This window comes from Dryas octopetala, chromosome 3 (assembly GCF_963921425.1).
Source record: "Dryas octopetala chromosome 3, drDryOcto1.1, whole genome shotgun sequence".
In the NCBI taxonomy this organism is placed as follows: domain Eukaryota; kingdom Viridiplantae; phylum Streptophyta; class Magnoliopsida; order Rosales; family Rosaceae; genus Dryas; species Dryas octopetala.
Genome location: NC_141368.1, coordinates 6,579,328 through 6,599,009, shown reverse-complemented (window position 1 = coordinate 6,599,009; position 19,682 = coordinate 6,579,328). Strand labels below are relative to the sequence as shown.

At 34.2% G+C, this 19,682-nt stretch overlaps 2 pseudogenes; one reads left to right on the top strand and one right to left on the bottom strand.

Annotated features, from left to right (window-relative positions):
- The first annotated feature begins 614 nt into the window (after positions 1 to 614).
- LOC147290208 (putative serine/threonine-protein kinase) lies at positions 615 to 3,986 on the top strand (annotated as a pseudogene).
- A 14,656-nt stretch (positions 3,987 to 18,642) lies between these two features.
- LOC147290207 (serine/threonine-protein kinase-like protein CCR1 pseudogene) lies at positions 18,643 to 19,682 on the bottom strand (annotated as a pseudogene).

Genomic DNA, 19,682 nt, shown 5'->3' with positions numbered 1-19,682 from the left:
TAGAAAGTTACAAAATAGCATATACGTTACAAATTCTTTCAATAAGGGCGTTAAATACTAGTGTAGACAATATTAACAAGATTTTTTGAATAATGTGAACACTAAATTTACACTACATAGATTAATGATGTCATATTTTATTTTATTTTTAAGGGCTTAAAAGTTTTTGTAGTTTTCTTTTTTAAGTTTTTTTTATCAATATGACATTATAAATCCATGTAGAGCAAATTTGGTGTTCACATCATTAAAAAAAATTAACGTCATTGTTGTCCAAAGTGGCACTTAACCGTCTTTCTTGACGAAATTTGTAACATATGTGCTATTTTGTAACTTTCTATTAGTTAGTGTACTAATTTGAAACATTTTTTTGTTCATAAACCAATTTAAAATACCCCCTATAATTGATGGGTGCATTTATAATTGAGCCTTAATTATATATCTACGTTTGTTTTTTAAATGACATCATCAAATATGACTAATATATATATATATGGAACTTGATCGATCAGAAGTGACATGCATGTGTGCTGGTTTGAGAAAATCGATCAAAGTCAGTTTAATTAGCCAGGACAGAGATCGATCGATCGATCATCAACATATATACATTTCTAGAAATGAAGTACTTGATCGCTTTTCCATGCTCAAAGTGTTTCTCTTCACCTGGAATCATCGATGATAATAAGATACATGGTGAGCACATACATATACAATTTCTCTACTAATTTTCTGCATTCACAAACTTTTTTTTTTTTGGTAAAGTGGGGGTCGAAGCCCAAAGAACTTTGGTTTTCATTTTGTGAGATTATTCTTTCCCAAGCTATATATATATATATATATATATATATATATATATATATATATATATATAATATATCATACTTTTTTATTTTTCTCTCACTGATTCATCATAATTAATTAAACCAAGTGAAAAGAACTATGAACCCGATCATAGACCAACTAATTTCACTTTTTATTTATTTATTTTTTTGGATTTCTTGGTTTTCATTGCTCTAATTTCCACCACCAAGAGTATGATCCAATAGTAATACTACTATTTGGAATGTTACAATTCTAACAAACTGTCAAAACTTCACTTTTTGTAGCAAGAATGATATGTCTTATATTTGATTAATTGATAATATCCCTTTCAAATAATTGATTAGTTGGAATTATATGTAGTTGACATTAAATGTTAATTAATAATGCATCATGCATTGCCCATGTTATTATTAATATTTCTTTTTTTTTTTAAATCAAATGGTACCTATATTTATTGATAGAATTATAGCGTGAGTTTTTGGCTATATATTTACTGATTATTGAATTAAATAAAATTAGGTGTGCAATTTCTTCAAAATGTCCACGCCTTCTCATACAAGGAATTGAAAGCCGCCACCAATGATTTCCATCCATGCAATAAAATAGGTGAAGGTGGATTTGGCTCTGTTTATAAGGTAATTAATTATAATTAAATCTACTAAAATTAAGTATGGATCGATCAGTAAGAAAAAAATGAATTACCATGCATGCATGCATACTGATCGATCACTGATATTCATGTATATATGGTTTTAATTAAAAGGGGAGATTAAATGACGGAAGGGATGTGGCCGTGAAAGTGCTTTCAGCAGAATCAAAACAAGGAGATAGAGAGTTCATGTCGGAATTAGCATCACTCTCCAACATTCGCCGGCCATCAAAATCTGATGAGGCTGCACCGCGGTTGCATCGAAGGCCGCCACAGAATTCTTGTTTATGATTACATGGAACACAAAAGCCTTTGCTCACATCTTGTTAAGTACATAACTTAGCTTATTTCTTCTTGTTTATAAATCTATATGTTATTTTGTTAAACAGTTTAACATGTTATGCTATCTCAGTTAATATGAACTATTAATTAATATCTGAAAATACAGTCATGATTGGTAGTTAATTTGACAATGTTATATGTCATATATATGTGACAACATATAAAAATATCAAAAATGTTCTCCCATCGGGACATTCTAACAACATACTTAACGTACAATATTGAATTGATTATATTTGCTCTCGACTGAATGTATTAGTCAGAGTCATGGTATAATAAATCAACATATATTATCATCACCTACATGGGTTATATATATATATATATATATATATATATATGTGTATGTGTGTGTGTGTGTAGTTGATCATGACTTGATTGTTCATTAGGTGAGGAGAAAATCAGATTGGGTTGGAGAGTGCGGCGAGAAATCTGTACGTGTAGGAATTGCAACGGGGCTTGTCCACATTCACGAGGAGCTTAAACCCCACATTGTGCACAGAGATATCAAAGCCAGCAACATACTTTTGGTGAAGAATTTTAATCCAAGAATTTCAGATTTTGGACTGTCCAAAGCTTTTCCCAGAAAACATTTCTCACATCACTACACGAGTCGCCGGAACACTGTAAGTGGAAACATAATAGTAATTAATTTGTCAATCGGTCCCAATAGCTTAATTAATTGGCTCTTAATTTTTAATTTGGTCATGATTAATGAATTCTCAAAGGTATTGATAGTAGTTGTGTCCAATTTTGATGTTGTTGATGATGAGGAAGAGGGTTTCTTTCTTGCTCCGGAGTATGCAATCACTGGGCATCTAACGCGAAAGTCAGACGTGTACAGTTTTGGTGTGCTTATTCTGCAAATAATCTATGGAAGATCGGCAGTTGACTTCGACCTAGAGCTTGGAGAACACTTTCTTGTCCAAAAGGTACGCTATAATAATATATGCAAAATACAAGCATGTATGTATGTATATATATATATATATCTAATAATTCCATTGTATATTATTTCATAGATACATCAAATTGCAAGACATGTTTTCGATCTTTTAATAACTGAAGACATGAAGCCTTTGAGTTAGCCCAAGTGGTGAGGGAGGGTACGTGGAATAAATATTATATAATTATGCTACTTTTAGAGTTCAATTCTCTCTAATATAACAAAAATAACTGAAGACATACATATATATAGTATGTTTGTAATATACACATTTGAAAATTGTAATGTTAGCTGGTGGCCAAAAACAAAAAAGAATATTGTAATGTTACCACATATATATGTACGTATTACACAAAGAGGGATTAGATTCTTTACTTGGTAGTACTCTACTTGTTTTTGTTTGACTTTTAATATTAACCATATATTTATTATCAAGTGAGATCTTTGAGGACATTGAGGTTTTCTCAAAATATGAAATAGATTTATAACACTTTTTGGGAGAATTTTTGTTGTGCCACTCAATAATGACAAATTTTTCTATGTGACTATAATACCATGTGGTGGTATAACTAATCCATACAAGTTATAACACGTGTAAAATAACTAATATCTAAAACCCTAAATTTTAAATACTATATACCATTATAATTGTACATATAGGTGTTATAATCAATGAGTGGATTTATTACACCATCATGTGGTGTTATTGTCAAATTAAGGTGATCAGTTACTTACATCAACTATTGAATTTATTTCATATGGTTAGAATTGAAACAAGAAAATACATGCAAGACAAGCAAAAAATCCAAATCTATTCAATTAAAACTGTTGCATTGGTGGTTTAATTATCCAAATTTCTAGCTTATATATACTTGATGAGATATATGTACTAATTAAGTAAGTACTGAGACATTGGCATAAATGGTACAACTGATTGATGCAGGCATGGGAAATTAATGTAAAAGGGCAACAGGCTTGCAGATCTAGTGGACTCTACTCTTGAAGCAATTGATAAGTACGTACTACTCGTCAGCTGAAAAATTAGAGGCCCTCCAGTTTCTGAAGGTGGGTCTGCTTTGCGTACAAGAGAAAAGCAGCCTCAGACCCCGCATGTCCATGGCCATTAAGATGATGATGACGAATAAGATCAACATTGATAACATGGAGATCTTGCAGCCTGGAGTCATTACCAGCAATATGGACCTCAAAATTGTAGCCAACCAAAAATAGACTAGAATGCTTGCCGGAGTCTCGCCGCATCTCTCGTAATAAAGTAGGTCCCGACTATAACACATGGGACTCAGCTCATTATGAGAGATGCCCCGTTGGAGCATGTCAAACTCACTTGACTAGTACTCCTCTAACAAGTACTACAATTAAGCTCACCACAAATTACCACTATGCAAAGCCCACAAATATTTCCTTTTAGATTTTAATTAATATATATGTATATAAAATTTGTATCGGTAATACATTAAATTTGCTGATTAAGTCACGTTAATTGATCACCAAATAATCTGCATGCATGGAACTGCTTTCGATCACTTACTTATTTTGGGTTACATATATAGCTTCAAATTTCATTTATTTCCTACTATAGTATATTAGTATTGACCGACATGTGCACGTACTTATTACGTACCACACATCCTTAGATATTTGATGAAAAAATTTGGTGTTCTAACATTAGGTTAATTAGGAGAGGATTCATGTGCACGCATATATTTTAGGTTTTCGCTAGTCAGCTGGGCTTTCAGCTTTCCTCTCAAGTTAATGTACAAATCTTATATGCGTGCATGTGAGGAAGCAAATTAATTATATATAATTATGCAAGTAATTAATAATGAGAGATTTTTTATGATTTCAACCACAGGATCGATTCTTACCAATTCTTTTGAAAACCAATCTAACTTAATGATCATTAATTTTATACTCTTCTTCAACAAAAAAACATCATTTGATCGATCTATACTCAATATCAGAAATTAGGAGAGAATCTATTCTTGAGTGTACACGTACGTACGTACAACCTATATATGCATATACAACTAGAGGAGCACAAACCCAGAACCAGAAGGTACGTACATATAGGTGCGTCCCACTAGCCAGTACCTGTACACATGATCTCTCATCTCTTCTTTCTTTTTTTTGTATTTTTTTTTTTTTTGACTCTTTAAAATAAGCCATACACCCCTGCCCTGGCAAGTAATAATATTCGAGGAGAATGTTGGTTTTTTGTGTGAATTTATATGAGGCAGGGCATAAAATTCGACTATATGCACGCAAGCAGTGAAATTGAAAAAGGAAGGCTATATATCTAACTTCTCCAATGCACTTTTCTATGGATCTTTTTATTTATTATTTTCATTCCAAAGTGTATTTTTATGATTCGAATCGTTTATTTTTTAGATAATTATTTAAAGATTATCTTTACAAAAAATTAACTAAATCGAAAATTATTTGGTCATGTAATCGTGATCAAATAAACTAACGATGAATCAAATTGTTATCAAAATCGTATGTTTATTTAATCACAGTTACATAGTCAAACAATTTTCAATTTGTTTAATTTTTTGCAAAAATGTTTTTCATACTTAAATCTAAAAAATAAACGGTTTCGATTATAAATTTTCAAAATGAAATAAGAATAATAAAGGAGAAAATCGGTAGTGAAGCTAAGTAAATTGGAGAATGTAAATAGGATTTTACAAATTGAAATTAGAAATTATAATATTTTTTAAATTTTTGAGCAATAGAAATTAGAAATTAGATATAATGATTTTGATTGAAACATTGATGCGTATCGAATTCCCAAAAAGCCCAACTAAGAAATTGATCTCAATTCCCAGGAGATCTGAATTGTGGTCCATTGTGATGCCTAGCTGCAGACGAATGTCCTTTTTTGACCTGCTTTGACCGTATACCATATTCCCCGGTGCCCAATGGAAAAGAGAAAATGTGAGAGAGAGAGAGAGAGAGAGAGAGATGTGGTCCATGCAGAAAGTATGAGAGATTCCTAATATATAGCTAGGCATTATGATAATCCTCTGCTGCAGCTGCAAACACTACTTTTACTTTTCCTGGAATCCATGCCACACCCACTTTTCTTTCTTCAATCCCTGCCCATTCGTACCTTTCTGTATGTCTCTACTCTCTAGTCTTTATGTGTGCTTCACAAACCTCACAGACACAGAGCTCAGAGAGAGAGAGAGAGAGAGAGAGAGCAATATATGGTCACTATGAGATATATATATATATATATGCCAAGCCCCAAGCTACCTAACCCTACTGGTGTAAATATAACATACATCCAGATAAGCCTAGCTATACATTTATATATATAATTATATATTATGGTAGCTAAGTCTCCCTATAATATATACATTGTTCATATATATATATATATATATATATTGTAGCTAGGAATTGAAGATGAGCTCAGAATTCCACTAGCTGTGCGTACGCATGCAGGACAAGGAATATAATCATATATGATCAAATGTCTAGGAACTAGGAAAATCTTATCCGATTAATTTGTTGATAACACCAAGCTTTTTTAGGAGGGCTCTTTAATTCCCAAAATTATCTTCTTATAATTACTTTATTTAATTTCTTCCACTTTTAGTTTTGCCATTAAAGTTACGATAAAAGATTTTAATTCTCTCTTTAAATAATCCTTGATTTTCATACTAATATGATCACGACACCACATACAACTTGTTTAAAATATACACGTACTCCCATCCTTAAACAAAGAAGAAAAAAAATCCTAGGCCAATCGAGCTAGCAAAGTACGACTTGTTTAATACAACCCATTGCCATTGATTTATGAACCAATTAACGGCCTCGATTTAATGGGCTTGTCCGTTTTATGCAAGTGGCCGAGCAAATTAGCAATAATATACAAGATGTATATTGAACCGGCCAACATCTAAATTGGGTATATTAATGGGTTTTTGCATGTTAAAAAACAAACTTTATCTTTTGTTTAAAGTCGGTTTAAAATTAGGGTAAAAAACAAAGTTGGTGGGGTAATGATTATGATTAGGTTAGATCTAAGATTTGGTTCTCTCCCATGTAACCAAAAAGACAAAAGTAAGTACTCTATAATAATGGAAACATAAGCTTAACAAAAACTAAGTAAAAAATGAGCACAAGGAATTTAAAAAAAAAAAAAAAAAACAATTAACTAGCCTCCTTTTAGGTCAATATATGATAATTAATTAAGAGTAAAAAGCATGGGACAAGCTTGCAAAGAAGAAGATGGAAGGCACATGATGATGAGTAGAAGTTAGCTATGTAGTTGTGATGATCGATCATCTCATGCCTCATGATCGAGAAGCAACATATGTATTATGTAATGTGATGAGTAAATTTGTAACTTCCATGTGTGTCAGGGATCAGCTTCTTCATGCCCCCTTCTTAAGTACTAATTATTTTACCGTAATTTGGGCCACATACAGTTTCTTTGCAGAGTTCACCCCCTCGTTACATGTGTGGTCACTGATCGAAATGATTAATGTGTCATGGGAAATACATGTGACAAACCCAGTAATGCCAAAACATTTCTGATCATCCCATCAGAACAAGCAAGCTATCATTGTTCTCTCTCTCATCTGTTGCTGCAAAAATAAGCTTAAGCATCACATCATGATAAAACCCTAACATCTATATATCTACTAATAAACTATGAACAAGGAACAAGATAACGCGCGTACCTTTACTTTCTCAGTCTCTCAGACATTTTGGTCTTCTTCACAGAACCTGCACAAACTAATTAAACTTGCCAAATTATAATGCTGCCCCTGTGGCCCTGTGGAAGTGTATATTACAAGTACAGCTCCAACATGGGTCATGGAGACTGCAAAATGAAATGAAGGGTACCCCTTGATTTGAAATGAAGACTACTGGAAAATTGGGGAAGAAATTAGAAGAAAATGAATGAATTAAACACACACACACACACATATATATGTATATATTATACCCATGGGATACATAAATTTATATGCATGGCTCCTCATACGCCATCCACGGAGGCCATCGAAGTTCGGTGGGCTCTGCAAATGGCATACAGGGAGCCAGGCACATATATAATACTAATTGTATGTGTATGTGTCTGTGAACAACAACATGATGTATCCATCCATGTATGTGTGCTTACACGTATATATAACTAAGTATATGTGTATAGCTATCTACTAGATTTGTATAAAGCCTAATCTAAAGCCAACCCACACACCCTAGCTCCATGAATTTGGATATGTATGTAGCAAGCTTTTTGGGATATAACATGGGGGTTTGTAAGAGTGAATAGATAATGCATGGATTTGAAGATGCATATATGTGGCTGATCGAATAAGATTTTCACTAGCTTCCCTAGAGAACTAGAGAACCTGCTTTCCTATCTATGGTTATAGTGGGTATCAGACAAAGCAAGTGTGAGAGGGAGAGAGGTATATATTGAAGAGGGAGGGATGGGGGAGAGAGAGAGAGAGAGAGAGAGAGAGAGAGAGAGAGAGAGAGAGAGAGAGAGAGAGAGAGAGATGAATATATGGATGATGATGATGGGAATTGAATTGGGTCATAATCAAAATAGAGTTTCAAAGCCCCACAGAGACCCATTTGAATTGGCATAAAACAAGCAAACCAGTGGCCTAAACATAGGGGATTAGAGGAGGCATGCATATAGCCTAATTTTGTTGTGGGGTTTACAGAGGGAAAGAAGGGGAATGTGGGGTTGGAGTTGAGTGTTGGCACCCCCAGCTCTTTGCATCTAAATATAGGCACCAACAAGATGAGAGAGAAAGTAAGAGAGAGAACGTGAGACAGAGAGACAGAGAAATCATGGGTTGGGTTGGGACTTGGGGGTTGGGTTAGGAACCACGCAATTTCCTAAGCTAGGCCTTATGGTGTTTGAAATCTCCTTTTCTGGGTCGTAAAGCAGAGGTTGCTTTTCTCCCCTCTGAACCTCACTTTGTCTGGGAGTGCTTGGAAGACATGGATTCCTCATCCCCCTTACTTTAATTCTTTTCCTTTAAATAAACATTAAAAAAAAGTGCAAAAGAGAAAAAGGAGAAAACATACCATAATTATTTATCATCTTTTTCTTTTTGCTCCATCGATCACTTCCTCTTTTTATCAGCTTCCTTCCTTTTGCCTTTTTCATACCCTTCAATCCTTCATATATATATATATATATATTTTATTACTAGTTCATTAAATCATTACTATTTTGCTTGTGCAACAGAGATTTGTACTTAACCACTTTTTTTGGTTTTAGATATTAAAATTAGAATAATCCATGACATGTTGCTCTTACCTAATTCACCTTTTCCTCTGTCTATACAGGTCGAATCCCATAGCATGCCACTTAATTCAAACAAACTTGTTGATATATTTATTAATTATTGATCTTTTTCACCACATACATGTTGTTATCTAATCTAGAGTGACCAACTTCTAACTCCAATATATATGACCAACTTTTAATTAATAATTAATTTCCCAAAAGAAACCTTTGATTATCTCACAATATATATTTTACTGAAAATCGTTCAAATGAGAATAAATTTTAGAGAACCATGAGCAAAAATATATAATTATTGTTGGATTGAATTTGTAACTAGTAAAATTAATAACTCATTAATCCATTAATTATAACCGGTGTTTATATATTAGTGTTCAACATTTGTCCCTTAGGTAAAACTGGTGTTCATAATTAGTAATTAATCATGTCTTACATATATACTTTGCCAGTTGCCACTTGCCACTAAGCCAATTGATTTTGATAGCAAATAAAATAGTTAATTCTATATTCTTATTATTATTTTGGCTCTGTAATATTTTGCAGATTTGAATTTAAAATGCATGGCTTAGGAGTTAGCACGTACAGTGAATGTCCCTATTTGTGCCAAATGTTGCAATGATATTCTAACCTTATGCGATTTTTCTACGAATAGTCAATATCTACATGAGAATCTCTAGCTGTCCAAATTGACCACCAACACAAATATTTTAGGGTTGACATATAAATAAAAATTCCCCTGCTGTCAAAAAAAAATATATATGCATATTGTCTTGCATTATTATTACTATGATCATAACTCATCTTATTTCAGTTATATAGTAAAATTAATTATTGAGAAGAGAGAAGTGTACAGGAGAATGTAGAAAAAGAATGTAACTAGTAATCTTTTTTATTATTATTGAACTAGTTAATTTGTTTGATGAATATTAATTAACGGATAAAATTATGTGATGATCGAATTTGACATGAATCTTTCGTATGGACCGTCCATGTGTACATTGGGCCGGGTCGGACCGAGTTCGACACACACAACCCGTTTGGATTCCCAGCTTCTTCGAAAAAAAAAAAAAATCACTAATTAGCTCTGCTTTGATCAAAATCTAATACCTGCCATTCAAACTCTATTCAAATCCCAATAATGTATTTTACTTTTTAAAATTAATAAGTATAACTATTAAATTTTAGTCCAATATGTTGATGAACATTATGATGAATAGCTAGGGACCAAGTGATCTAGAATTGTGTGAATATATGTATATATATTGATTAGTGGTTTTAAATATCAGAGAATTAATTAAATATTTCTATTCACACTATGCTAGCTTGTAGCAGTCCACATTATAAGACTATTAAAACTTATTATTATATTAATTTTGAAATGCAAGGAACTAGAATTGAAGTGCCAAGCAATATTAACATTACCCAAATATTATCACTGTAAAAGAAATTAATTGACAGTAGTGTCCAGGACCTTTGTATGTTGTACACAAGTGGAGGAGCAATGATGCGACCTTTCAAGAGGACCGAGAGTTGAAAGAGGAAAGGATTGCCTTTTGTTTGATTACCTAATATTACCATTGACGTGGACTGTAGATAAACGTACATGAATATGATATATGAGTTGGATTTTAGGTAGTGTTTGTTATAACATTATATACATTCTTATAGTTTCCAAATGTTACATTCCATATTTAAGCTTATATATTCCTAAATTAGCATATTAAAATTAAGCAAGCAATTAATATAGATAAAGCTAATTTTGGAAAAAAATATACTTCAACTGTAAAATTATTATACTTGACCGTTACATGTAATATTTCTCTCACAATATATATGTGAAACCCATAATAAATATAAAATGAATACTACTATTGTGATAATGCAACAAGCACAAGTAAATATCCCGCCTTACTTAGGTCTTGCATCGATTGTATTTGGAAAACATGGCCGGGATGAGAAAAATAATAAAGGGTTTGGGCCGTAATTAAAGGACTATATATACAATTCAATCAATCAAACTTTGACATCTAATTGAGTCTCATCCTACATAGCACAAGCAGAGGAAATGAATATATTGCTTACCATTAATTGTACCAAAAGCAAGAGAAGAAAGAAAAATAAAATAAAATAACCCAACAAATACTAAATGGTTAATATTTTTGGTCTGAAATAATATTGAATGGTTAATAGCAGTGTGATGAAAGGTTGAAATCCCCCATACATAGAAAAGGTTGTGCCATACTTAATAATTAAAGCCTGTAATGCAATATTCTGACCCATTGGTCGCTCTGAAAATACCAAAATTCAAAATTAGTAAGCTAAGCACTTAGGCAGGCAGATACATAAGATGGGGCAGAAAGCAGAAACTGTACTCTTTCTCTACATACTTCTTGGGCATACAATGACCATCACAAAAGTTAAACTATATGGACAACGGTTAATGTACAACATGCCATTGGGGACAATAAACAATACGTATAGCTAGCTAGACATGAGAAAAGAATAGTATTATATATATAATTGTTAAAGAAACAAATGCTGAGCATAAATTAAAGAGAATGCTAGCTAGGGATGGGAAAATGAGTATTCAAATGCATGCTGTAGCTGGTTAGAGGGAGCACCCCCATTTGCCCACTTGGAATGCAACAAAAATTCATGTAGTATTATTGAGAGAGAGAGAGAGATTGAGAGATTGAGAGAGAATGGTAATGGACCTAATGGTAGTCAAAAAAAGACGAAAAGGAGAAGTTGATGATGAAGATTGAAGGGGAGGGTGTGGCCCCTTAAAGGAGAGCAATCTATCTTCCATATCTGAGAAAAGCTGCAAGAATAATTTTGACCCTTTATTAGTAGGGCTTTAACTTTCCTTGTATGTATAAGTTGGCAAAGGATGAAAAGAAAAAGAGGAAAAAGGAGACCAAACCCATATATTCAAAATGAAATTAAAAACTCATAAAAAATTAAAAAATAAAACTAAAAGCTTTATCGTGTAGAGTGTTGGAAGCAACAAGTGTGGGAATCCTGGTGTCAGAAAACATTGGCCCCCTTTGGTTTTGTGCACTCTCAGCTCTCTCTCTCTCTCCCTCCTGTTGGTCAGTTGGTTTTTGTATGTATGTGCCTAATCTTAAGTGTCTCACGGTTAGATTCTACTCCAACCCCCATCTTACACAAACAAACACAACATTACACATTATGACAATACCATATTAATTAAAGTAGAAATATTTCATCTTGGTCTCTGTTTTTAAAAAAATCAAAACCAATTAAGTAGTGAGTGAGTAGTACCTGCTGTGGAGTGTGGACTTGACCCTCTTGGCTTTGTAAGCTTCTGATCAATCTGCTTCTATACGCCTCGAACTGCACACAAGCAAACACATTCACGCACGCAGCTTATTGGGGTTTTTAGTATATCAGAAGGATGGTGATATATGGAGGCTGCTGCAGCTGCAGCAGAGTTAGTGCAGAGTGTCATGTGCTACTACTGCGCAGCAAGAGCAAGCTGTAGTGATTTCATTGCTTTGCAAAAATAAAAATGAAAATAAAAAAGTTTTTTTTTTTTTTTGGCTTCTCGAATTCAACCCAAGCAGCACGCATGTTGTGGGTTGTGGTTATTGTATTGTACCCTCCCCATATGCAGAAGAATTCTGCCTCTTAATCAGCACGCTTTGTATTGTGTCCAGCTACCCACTGCAACCTCAAAAACCTAACTAATTCTCCCCCATCTGATCAAAACCCTAACTATATATGTACATTATTTGATCTATTATGCAAATTGACAACCCATATCCAAGTTTCTGTGAGGTGACCTAAGGTTTCAAGCAAAATAAATGAAGAGGGTTTCAGCTCCACAGCCTCCACTCATGGGTTTTGGTGCAAGGATGCAAGCAATTAGTACTAGTACTACAGAATCATTAAGGGTTCCTAGATAGTAAAATACATTGATGGTGCACAAAAATTGAAACCCGATATTAAAATGGTAACAGATATGCAAATAAAGATGATCCTTCACAATCTACACTTATTCAGGTGTTCTTGCAGTCCGGATACATTAGCTTAAACTTATTTAAATGTCACTCAATGTTTTCAACTTTTCCTGCATGCTTTTTTTTTTTCAATGTTTACATGAATATTTCTATTATCATGAATGTTTATATGAATGTTTAATTTCGTATTGACCCGACTATCTTATAAGTGGATGCAGATTGAAAAAATTCAAAATTTTCTGGTAAGTTTACAGAAACTCCCAAGTGTTTTCAAACTTCCATATATGGTGCACTAACTGCAATCTCAAGTAAATAAAGGCAGAATTAACGTTTTGTAATTTGGCTAGTGGCACATTTTCTTTTGCTCCAAAAGGAAAAAACAAATAGGGATTAAACTTGAGAACCCGAAATTTCAAGACAGGAGACTCCTGACCGGGTTGGGCCTAAAAATAAATAATTAAAGAATCCTAGAAGGTGAGAGCCCATTAGCTCCCAAATATGTAAGAACAGGACCACCATGAACATTCCCTCCTTTCTTTCTATTAACAATCAATAGAACGACTATTCCACAATGTATTTATTCATTTCAATTAGGTAATAAAATCAGATCAAATATTAATTGTTCACAGGATATGTTATCAAAGTAACATGTATAGGAAGTCTACATCTCTTTCAAACTGGCCAAGTCTATTACCCCACAAATGCGAAATGCGAAATGAGAATAATAAGAAAAGGGTTGGTAGAGAAGGTAGATAGCATTTTTCATAAAATTTTGGTGAAAAAAAAAATTGCACAAAATTACAAGTTTCAATATTTGACCGGTCAAAGATGATTGTGCAAGACGTGGGTGACATGTGGCTCACCAAGATTTGAGAAAAAAAATTATTTCTTTCTTTTGTATCCCCCAGGGTATGCATAAATGCATAATGCAAAATGATGCGAGACTCAAAAAATGTAAATAATAAAATAAAAAGTGCAAATCTCCCTTTTTTTCATTTCTACTGCAATTTATGGATTATTATATGATGATTTTTTAACTTTCCATAAGTGGCCCAGGTTAAATCCACCACCCTCAACTGCTGAGTTCACCACCCTATTTTAAAAATTCAAATTTTACCCTTCGGTAGATAACCATCGAATGGTCATTCTACAGGTATCTGCCAAGCTTGGTAGATTGTTCGGTAGTTATCTGCTGAACATTGGTGGAGGTTTTGGTAGATAACTACCGAATGAGTGTTGGTGATTTCATTATCATTTTGCAAGAGAGGGTAAAATAAGGAAAAAAAATAGGAAAAAATATGTTAGGGTTGTGAATTTAGTAGCTGAGGGTGGTGAATTTTGCCTGGGTCAAAGTGTAATTTTAATGGGCCTTCGAAAGTACTCCAAAAGGGAAAACACAATGGGCCGTTTTCATTGGGCTTAGGCCCACTTCCACAAAACAAAAAGCAATGGGCCAACGCCTTGTAATTTCCAAACAACGGCTATCTGGGAACCAAGGCGCGAAACCGCGGGAGAGCGAAAGATTAGGGATTTGGCTTGTGAGTCCACCTGCCATGGATGATCTCCTTGTTCGTACAATCGTCCTTGTCGGTGATTTTTTCTTCTTGGTCTCTTGCTCTATTTGGCTATTTCCTCTTAGATTAATTTATTCGGCATTTCAATGTCTGCGTTTCCAAGTAACTGAACCTGCTTGTGTCGTTCTGATTAATGATTTGATCACGCAGCTTTGTTTTTGTTAATGGTTAATATCTGGATAATTTCCTGGTTTTCATGATGATTGTTAACTCGGTGAAGGTTTCTGCTATAATTGTTCAGAAAATTTGTGGTCTTGATTTCTGAAAATGATTGCTTCATTAAAATTAACTCATTATTGGTTGAATTGGTTTTGATCGATTAGGAATTGTTGCCTCAAATTGGATTGCATTATCGCAAACATATGGCCAATGCTTATTTTTATCTCCATATGGGGGCATCCTATAATCGTTATTTCTTAAACTTTTAGTTTAGACAATGGTCACCTCATATTATTTGGAAATATGTTAATATTGGTCACCTCATATTAATCGTTTTTAAATTGGTTGCCTAACTCGTTTCCAATGTTAAAATTGCATTGTGGCTTCATAATGCTATCATCAGATCATTATCTGACAATTCTTGTCTCATAAACCTGTGGCCTCGACAATAGTTTCCTCAATATTATTTTGAACTTTGTAGCCTCAAAAATTGGTTTGTCTTGCTTGTTGTTGCCTTGATGCTTAGTTTTCTCTCTGTTATGGACAGCTGTAATTGTTGCCTTATGATAGGTACGTAGCTTGTTAATGGATGAACTTTTATCAAGGATTTTTCCAAGGTGATGATTCTCTCTGTTATGGTTGTCTTAAAATTGTTGTCAAAGTCAAGGCTAAATTTGTAATATCATGTACACTGCTTGCATGTGATACCTTTCATATTAGTTGGCTCAAGATGTCTGTCTTGGGGATTGATATTTTGATTGTGGTCTAGTTATAGCTAGGTGGGATTCTGAGGTATAGTAATGGAGTATATTTCCTAATATTAATTGGCAGTGCTTGTGATAGGGGTGGGCATTAAGATCGAAAATACCGAAATTATACCGTTCCGTGCCATTCCGTATCGTTTGGTCTCATCCTGTTTTTTTTTTTTTTTTCAATCCCGTACCGTACCGATCTCAAACGGGATGAAATCGGTCCTGAAGGTTCAATACCGAGATGGTCCCATCCCGTACCAATTAATTAAAATTTAATTAAAAATTTATTTATTTAATTTAATAGGCTCAAATATCACTAAGCCCAATTCATTTTTTAACTTAGATTTAGAAGATGAACTTTGTCTTGAAGAACTTAAATTTTATGAAAGTGTTGAAGCATGTAATGTTTTGTTTATTGTCTTAAACTTTATTTGGTTTGCTTTGTAAGTTTGTATTTGTTTTGTAAGTTTTATGGACTAAGTTTACAAGGTCATTTGTTATGTTTACAGGTTATTATTTGAGGATGAATCTTGAATAAAAATTGAATAATTGAATTTTTATTATTTTTTAGTTTGGGATCGGGATGGTACCGAACTCGTACCGAGTCAGTTTGGTACGGGACGAGATGGTACCATAATCCCAAAACTCTCATCCCGTCTCATACCGATCCTGAACTCAAATCATGAGATGGGAACGAGATGAGGTAAGTCCAGTCCCCCCCATCTCGTGCCCACCCCTAGTTTCTGATGAATTGAAAACTTATAAACTAAACACAAAGTGTGAGTGAAAAAAATAGAGGAAACAAATGGGTTGGAGAAGAAATAATGGCTCTTCTTGTGAAGCACACTTTGTCTGGACTATAGCAGCTCTAGAGGTGTCACCGGGATTTGCATTGGTAGTTTATAGACTTGGCCGGTTTGAAAGGGATGTAGACTTCCTATACATGTTAGTTTGATCACATATCCTGTGAACAATTAATATTTGATCTGATTTTATTAGCTGATTAAAATGAATACATACATACATTGTGGAATAGTTCTTCTTTTGATTGTTAATATCAATACTCATGTAAACATTGAAAAAAGAAAAAAAGTTTGCAGGAAAAGTTGAAAACATTGAGTAAACATTTAATAGCTAATAAATTTTTATCATCTCTTTGATTAATTAATGACTAATGTAAAATGTATCACATGCATTAATTTACTAATTTTGTTTTGGCATGAATAGAATTCACTTATGAAAATGAATCTATAATCTTGATGTGTAACCATTAGTGTGACTTTAAAGTAATATAGATAATGAAGAGACATTGAGGTAAATAGGTTTTAATTATGTAACCGAAACATAATCACTTTTTTGGCTACATAGTCGATGAATCACTTTTTTTTTTTTGGCTACGTAGCCAATGAATCACTTTTTTGGCTACATAGCCAATGAATCACACTTTTTTGGCTTATTGGCATAGCCAATGAATCACTCTTTTTTTGCTACATAGCCAATGAATCACTTTTTTGGCTACATAGCCAATGAATCACTTTTTTTGTTACATAGCTAGCCAATGAATCACTTTTTTTACTAGACATTAGGTAAATAGGTTTTGAGTATGTAACCAAAACATAATCACTTTTTTGGCTACATAGCCAATGAATCACTTTTTTTTGGCTACATAGCCAATGAATCACTTTTTTTACTACATAGACAAAAAAAAAAAGTGTAACTATATAAATGTGTACATTACATGCACTGGCCAGAATGTGAGATCTGTTCATCATCCATCATTAACTCATTAATTCTAGCTAGCCCATAGATCAGAATCATGACGAGCCCAGGAGCTTCCCAAAAATGCCGGGTGCCAGACAGGCCCAAAGAGATCAGAACTAAGAAGGAGAAAAAGAAACAGCATGAGAAACCATGAGAGAGAAGAGACTGAAAAAAAAAAAGAGAAAGAAAGATAAGCTTTGGAAAAAAAAAAAAAAAAAAATTCAGGTATTGTGAATGGAGCACAAGGGTCTGGGGAGGGGGAGCAAGGCGGCGCCAAGGAATAATAGACTGAGTAGCAAGGCGGCACCAATGAATCAACCAAGGAGAAAGGCCCTTGTGCTCCAATCACAATGCCTGAATTTTTTTTTTTTTTTTTTTTTTTCCAAAGCCTGTCTTTCTTTCTCTTCTTTTTTCAGTCTCTTCTCTCTAATGGTTTCCTCATGCTGTTTCTTTTTCTCCTTCTTGTCATCACGGTCCTGATCTCTTTGGGCCTGTCTGGCACCCGGCATTTTTGGGAAGCTCCTGGAGCTCGTCCTGATGCTGATCTGTGGGCTAGCTACAATTAATGAGTTAATCATGGATGATGAACTGATCTCACATTCTGGCTGGTGTATGTAACGTATACATTTATATAATTTATATAGTTACAGTTTTTTTTTGTTTTTTTGTCTATGTAGCCAAAAAAGTGATTCTTTGTGTATGTAGTCAAAAAAGTGATTATGTTTTGGTTACATAATCAAAACCTGTTTACCTCAATACCTCTTCATTATCTATTAGCTATTAATCTTGTACCCCTTTTGAGTTCTGCTCAAGAAACCAGCAAATTAACTTGAGTTCAACATATATTATGTGAAGGATGCTAAACTGTTGACCAATGTGAAAACAGTTTCAGAATTCATCGTCTTGCAATGTGAAAATAACAGCTAGATGACAGAAAATTCACATAGATTCATACTTAGTGCAGAGTTTATTTGTTTTTATTATTATTTTGATAAATGATTCGTTATTGAACTATGTGGTTAGGCTCCGCGGGCGGTGGAGGTAGAAGGTGTTGGACTGCCGGTAAGGATGTCTATAGGAAGGGTGGGGCTGCTGGGTTGGAGGTGGGAATGGAAATCTAGAGTATTTCGTTTCATGTTTTAGCAATTGAATGATGAGTTTTGGAAATAAAAGGAAAATGGGGAAGAGAATGGTTAATATACAGTGTTTGGAGTTTGGACTGATAAGTGTAAAATATTTTGTACAACATCTGATATGGCAAGTATCTTAATTTACATGGTAATCCATGTCACTGAGGCAACATGATGAAATATAACACATGCTTGCAACATATGTATGTTACAAATGCTAAAATGTCAATTTATTCTTCACAGTCTGCTCCACCGTACTTACCACCTCAGATATGGTAGGACGGTTGCTGGGATCTTCCCTCAAAGTGAGGCCAGCTATGTCTGCAAGTTTAAGCAATGGCTCCACATTTCTTGGCAGAGCCACATTCCTATCAAAAATTGCAGCTGCCCTCCCTCTTCTTATCAATGGTAGTGCCCACTCAACAATGTCTGGAGGTGAGCAGTCCCTGTCATGAGCTTTTTTTCCACTCAATATTTCAAGCAGCACAATCCCAAAATTGTACACATCAGTCTCCATATCTCCATTCAAATCCCTATCAATGTTGGCACTTGGCAGCCCAAAATCTGCAATTCTTGCCACCCACTCAGAGTCCAAAAGAATGTTTGAAGTCTTCACATCTCTATGGACAATTGGAGGGTTAAAGTTCATTGTGAAGGTACTCAATCCCTCTTGCAGCCTGCAATGAGATTTTTAGCCTCAGGTTCCAATCCAGAGGGGAGAGTTCTCCATGGAGATGGTCATGGAGGGTTCTATGGGGCATGAACTCATAAATCAGCAGCCTCTCCTCCATTTCAGCACAATAGCCCAACAGGTTGACAATGTTGTTGTGCCTAATGTTGCAGAGGATTTCAAGTTCAGCTTCAAAATCCCTGCTGTTGGTGTGAATTATAGTGGCAGCATTAGCCCTCTTGACTGCTACTTGCCTACCATCAGCAAGAACAGCTTTGTAGACGAATCCAAAGTTTCCCCGGCCGAGCTCATTAAAAGGGGCAAAATAGTCCCATCAATATTGGGTGTCGAACTTCCTACTAAGTAGGTAGCACTGTAAAACAGAAACATTCATAAGGCAGAGATGTTTCAATTGGTTGATGCAAAGTTAGGGTTTAGCAGAGAATGCCACATAAATTACAAACGCATATCAGTTTTTGTGAGTCTTGAAACCCATCTCCAAATTTTATAAATATTATTTTTTTGTGAGCTAATAAGGGTCGATTTTATGAAACAATGCAATCTAATTACCGTATCAAAGCACTCAT